Raw genomic sequence first — 6260 nt, forward strand, 5'->3', positions numbered from 1 at the left:
GCCGAGTGCCGCGAAGGCAGCACCACGTGACCAGTCACGCCTGCCCCGTGAGACAGCGCGGCTCCACCGTTAATTAAGGGACTGCAACCCCGGGCCAGTGACTTAGCTGAACGGGACCTTGATTTCTCATCCACAAACAAGGGGTAACACAGTGTGCGGCTCACGGCTTGGTGTCAGGGTTACGCCAAGCCCAGGACGTGGTAGGGACTTGTCTTAGGGAAATGGGGGCTGTGCACCCACCCAGCAAATATTTATTCCTGGCTGCCTTTTAAGACAAAGCAAAACCAAGCAGATGTGGACGAATCTGTTCCTCATCAGAGCCCCTTCAGGCCGCTGTAGGCAGGCCTCCCAGCGCCGGGGAGACGCTGGCCGGGGCCCCAGCAGCCCATCCCCGTGAGGGGTGTGGGGCCCAGGGTGGTCTCCCTCCCCCTTTGTGGTTCCCCCGTGCACAGCCCTCGTGAAACACTGCTCAGTTTGGGAAAGGGGGCTATGGGAGAGTTTGTGACCCGCCTTAGCGGTCCACCACCCGATTTTGCCCATCCACTGCCTGCTAATGCTCCGCCAACGTCCCCAGCCCACTTGGCCCCCTCAAGGTCAAGGTTTTTCTCAAGCTGGCTCCTCCTTCTAGAAACTGCCCTTTCGGTCATTACTTAGCTACCCGCCCTCAGAGCCCCTCTGGCAGGCGCTGCGCCTGCGCCTGGGTCATCTCCGCGTCTCAGGCCCCGCCCAGCACAGGTGCCCGAATCCTGCCACCAGCCGACCGTCGGTTCATGACCAGCACATGGTGGACAGGACCCTTCCCTGTGTCGGAGCGGCCTGGTCTCAGGGCACGTCCTGGAAGGTGCCCCCTTGCACCGAATCCGGGAGATGCGTTTGCTTTGTTGTTATTCACCTTTTTCTTGGAAGATGAAGTTCAAGTCGAGCAACTGAGCGATCTGGGCTCCAATTCACTTCCCGAAAAGGGCCACAGCCAAGTGGAATCGGTCTTTCCAAGACCACTTTGGCTGGAAAGGTGGAGGGTAGGCTCTCGGAGGTGGGCAAGAGAAGTGGACCAGACACGGCAGTGGACCAGACACGCGAGGGGAACCCCAAACCAGGATGAGGGCTGGGCAGACAGGGAAGTGGGGACCAGATCAGAGAGAGAAGGGCCAGCACTTGATTGATGGGGCCGGGTCGGGGGGACGGGATTGAGAATGACTCCCAGATCTCCCAGGGCCACTGCCTTTCGTCAGTGTGGAATTTACAGATAGAAGGGCAGGTTTGGGGGAGGTGATGAGCTCAGTTGGGACACGCTGAGGGTGACATGCCCGTGGGACATCCAGGTGGAGATTCCTCGTAGGAGAAAAGGTTGCTCAGGGAAGGATGGGGGCTAGAGGGCTAATTAGGGCTGTGGGATATTTACTGCCCAGCGTGGAAGCCTGCCTCCCCCCGCGCCCCCCACCACCGACGCTCCATCCGGGTCTTCTGGCTAGAGCAAGAGGCAGGAGGACCCGAATGTTGCAACATCGCGAGGTGATTTATAGGCAGGAGGTCTTGTGTGTTTGTTTCTCAGCACTGCCTTCCAAGAGGTAATCTAAAACCCCACATTCTCATCCTAAGTGTAATTTCCAGTCATTTCCACCGACAACATTTGGTTCTTATTATCGAACGATACTCACACAGATGTAGCATTAAAATCTTGGCTTTCCCGGGTAAAGAAAACAAGATATCTAACGGATTGCAGCAACCCTCAGGCATTTACGATTCCAAGAAATCGCTGTTGGATACCGCCGCTCGAGATCCGCTTCCCAGAGTGTTTCTGGGAGGCAGGAAGCCAGCCACTCGGTAAAGTTCATCTGAACTTTTAATCGGGAAGGGCCGAGGGCCTTTAAGGGTGAATTTTTAGGGACAAAGACCTGGGCATTTTCCCCGTTGTCCCCACACCCCACACACACCCAGGCGCACAGATGGTGCCCATTAAGGGTTTGTTGGCTGAAGAAAGCAGCCGACTGCCCCGAGTCAGGGCACACTGAGCATTCTCGTTTGACGCTCCCTTCCAAAGTTTCCACGGGCTTGTTACAGGGAAAGGTGGCTTCCCTGAGACAGAACTGGAAAAGCATTTCTATGAAACTAACGTTTTGAACTTCACCGGAGACTTTATTTTTCCCTTTGTCAAATTCCATATGAGTGGTTTGGGGTCCTTTCAAATAACATGACTGGTCTAGCATAGCAATCATGAGTCCTGGATATCCCCAAATATGTATTTTTTCCATAGTAATAGCTAACAGTTATGAAGATCATCTTATAGACCACGCACTTTAATGAATTATCTCGTTTAATTTTCACGATTCTGGGATGGTAATATACCTGTTACTTCCCTTTTATAGGTGTGAAAAGCAGCCTTGGGAAACATACGTGATTTTTCCGAGTGTCCACGGCTAGTGAGAGGCAGAGCCTGGGGAATGTGTCCCCACGTCCACCTGCCCCCTGTCCCTGAGTGCTTCTAGGGCTCGCGGTGCGCCAGGACTGGGTGGATGGGTCCTCTCGGTAATCTTGAGAGATAGGTCAGTGTCACGATCCCATTTCAGAGCCGGGGAAACGGAGCCTCCCAGAGCTGAAGCCACCTGTCTGAAGTCGCGGTAAGTGGTGGCGGCTGAAGCTGGGTCTGAGGGCTGCCGGCTTGCCCCGCTGTCCTCCCACAGGCCCCAGGACCCTTCTTTCCCATCCGTGGCCCCTGGCTCCCGTCATTGCCGAGGGTTACAGGCTCCCCCAGACAACAGGGCTCCATGAAGTCCCCAGCTGCCTCCACCCCGGGAGCCTCCAGGACCCTCCCAGGCGTGACTTGGGGACCCTGGAGAGAGGGCAAAGAGTCGGACCATGTGCAGCTGACGCCACACGGAGGAAGCCCAGAGCCACACATGGCCTTCCTTTCGTATCCCGCACACCACGTGCGTGACGTGGCCACACCGAAGGGATCAAGAGGGATCCAGTTCCGTCCCCCTTCGGTCTTGCTTGCCCAGAGGGTCTGAATCAAGGTCAGGGAGCCTCTGTCTTGCCCCCTGAGTGCCTCGGTGGCCAGCCAGCTCCCCGCCCGCCTGCCCGGCCCTGCGTGCAGCTTGCGTGCTTATAGCAGGGCGGTGGGGTCTGTCTGCGCCTTGCCTGCAGGTGGCCCCTCCATGCCTACCGCCCCGCCACCTGCTGGGTGAAACCGCCCGTGTCACCACAGCAGCCAGAGGAGTCATTTCAACATGCAGGTCGAACTGCTCCTTGTTCAAAACCCGCCGAAGACACCGATCTGACTCCCAGTAAAAGTCAAAGGCCTTTGAAAGGCCTGCAGGTCGCAGCCTCTCCGGCCTCCCCCTGCCCTCTGCTTCCTTCCCCTCTTCCCGCACGCGTTGGCCCAGCTGCACTCCCGAATAAATACCCTGTCCGCTGATCCCCGAATCAGAGTCTGCTTTCCAGGGGACTCAAACAGCGACACAGGTCACCCTACCTCAAACTGCAGGACCCCTCCCCAAACACACACTCATCTTGTCTGTCGTCCGTCCTCCCACCAGTATGTAAGCCCCCAAGCACAAGAGAATGTTCTAGCTCGTCTCGCTCTTTTGTTTGGTGACCTCATTGTTCAGAACAGTATCTGGGGCTTTGTGTATTGACTGGAATTTCGTTGAATGACTGAGTGACCGAAGAGCCAGCCGCCTTCGACTTATGGTCAGCAGACCCTCCGAATCCTTTCTGCACACTCGTGGACTCTGACATCCGGAGTTTGTGTAATCAGTTTGGGGAACTGGACTCCAGATCGTGGTGACTAGTCACCGTTAGGTCCCATTTCGCTGCCTCTAGACAGCGTGGTCTCAATTCTGGCGTGAATCACCCGAAGTGCCAAGGAGCACGCTTTTGAGAGCTTTATCCAAGTCACCACTCACGATGGCGGCTAGAACAGAACAACTCTTGTTTCCTTGGTAGCTTTCACGACTGTTCGACTTGATCTTGTCCATGTATCAATGTACTTATTTATTTCTGGCCCCCAGGGCCCGCGTGTTAATTGCTGTGGCCCAGGGCCTGGCACACTGTGTCGGCTGAGTGACAAGTTAGTTCTCCCTCCTACAGAGCGTGAAAGGGACAGAAGCCACATCCATGGATGCGATTCATGTCCTGCCGTGCTGGCCTCTTGATGTGGCCACTCCCGGTTGGCCTCGGGAGTCCAGGAGCTGGGTGTCACATCCCCCACACATAGGCCTGGCTGCTCATGCCCTCCGACACCCGTTGGTCATACCGCGGCAGGGTCATGCTGCCCGGTGCCCCCATGGCTCACGGGGATGCTGGTCCTTGGACCTCCGACTTCCAGCGCCCTGCCTCTGCCGGGGGCCCCGGGGAGCTGAGCCACACCTCTGTCTGTTATCAGCCGAGCTGTTACAGTGAGGACACGCTGTGTGCCTGGACTGACATTTCCCTTAGGGTGAGTTTTCCCCCAGCATCGCTTCAGTTGTCACACAAACGAGTCCCCGGTAGATTCACCCTACTTGCTGTCTAGACACGCCCTGAGTTAGCCTGAACCTGGGTGGGCCAGCTCAGGCTCAGACCGTGGAGCTCACGCCACATGGTTCACTAATCCATGGAACAAACATGTGTCATGCACCGCTCAAGGTTCTGGGCATAGCAGCGAAGAAAGCCAAGTCCTTCATTACCTCATATTCTAGTGGCAGGGGGTGACTGATGATAAACATGCACATGAGGTGACGGCTGCCACGGAGAAAAATGAAGTAGGGGAGGAAGAGGAGTATGGAAGTGCCAGGAAAGGGCCTCGCTGAGAAGGGGACTCTTGAGCTGCGTCCCTAAGGAAGTGGTAGAGTTGGCCACATGGATGTCCAGAGGAAGAGCATGTTAAGCTGCGGGAACAGCCGGTGCGAAGGCCCTGAGGCGGGAATGTACTCGCCACGAGCAATGACCAGCCGGGAAGCCAGTGCGATCGGAGCAGAGTGGGCAAGAGGGAGGGCAGCAGGAGAGGGGTCAGGGAGACGAAAGCCGGGAACGAGGTCACGTGGCCTTGAAGGCAAGTGGCTTTACTCTGCGTGAGTTGGGAGCCGCTGGAGGGTTCGAGTAAAAGACAGGCAGTCTGACTTGCGTTTTCGATTTGTTTTCTGTGGTTACTGCGTTGAGAAAAAGTGTATGTGAACCAGGTCGGACTAGCGAGGGCCGTTGGAGAGTCATCACCCATCTCCATGTCCTACGGGTCCCCTGGCCCTTACCTCCGGGCACCCTGTTGGAGGCCAGTCTGTGGGACTTGGGAGTCATTGCTCGGCTCCGCCTTAAACTGGCTCCAGCACCTTTGGGAAGTTAGTTCTGTGCTCGAAGTCTCCGTTCCATATTTGGGAGCTAAAACGGGTGGCAATGCATTCCGGATTGTGGAGGTTTAAGCACACAGCACGTGCTGGGTCAGAGTTGCACTGAGCTCAACAAGCAGTGGCCGTAGATGCTCTCGCACTTTGCTGGACGTGTTCACTGTTGCTGGAAGCCCACCGCCCTCTCAGCCTACAGTTCCACTCTGAGCCGTATCCCCCTGGTCACAGCAGAGGGAACCGGGGGCTGGGGGGGCTGTGACTCAGGGACTGCCCATTTTAAAAGCTGACCTGGTCTAATCAGACTCCCCCGTCACGATTAAGGAATAAAGAAACTGGGTCAGTCGTGGTGGGCCTGGAGCTGGAAGGCCATTTTGGGCCATTCCCAGATGAGCAAGCCAAGGACAGAGAGGCCTTAAGCGAGAGACTTAATGGTGGTTGGCTGGCCCCTGCTCTCATCTCAGGAGGCCCAGATGGCTGTCCTCAAGGCCTGTGAGTTCCAACTGGACGTTTGGTCAACAAAGGCGCGTTTGTTGAGCCCCAAGAACCCCTGGGAACCCGGTGGAGTGATGAGTTCGCAGCTCAGCCGCTGTGTAGGCGACGGCCCCAGCTGCCTTTCTCCAGTGGGCTCTGCACAGTTCGGTCCCCAACGGTCGTGGACGTCGGGCTGGAGTCTCCTCTGGCACTGTTGGCACAAGTGCATTTGGAAGGCTTTCTAGAATGTCTAGACCCACTAAATCACAGGCATTCCATCTGCCCACATGCCCATCCACATCCACACTCTGGGGCCATGACCAGTGCTGGGGTTGGCTCTCCCTTCGTTCAGTAAAACATGAGGAGGGCAGGCCTGCCAGAAACACGGTGGGCAGAACGGACTTTGCCAGCTCTGGGCAGAGGCGTTGCTAGGTTCCAAGATGGGGCAGCACGAACTTGGGGCAGATC

The sequence above is a fragment of the Pteropus alecto genome, unplaced genomic scaffold, assembly GCF_000325575.1.
Source record: "Pteropus alecto unplaced genomic scaffold, ASM32557v1 scaffold157, whole genome shotgun sequence".
Taxonomy (NCBI): domain Eukaryota; kingdom Metazoa; phylum Chordata; class Mammalia; order Chiroptera; family Pteropodidae; genus Pteropus; species Pteropus alecto.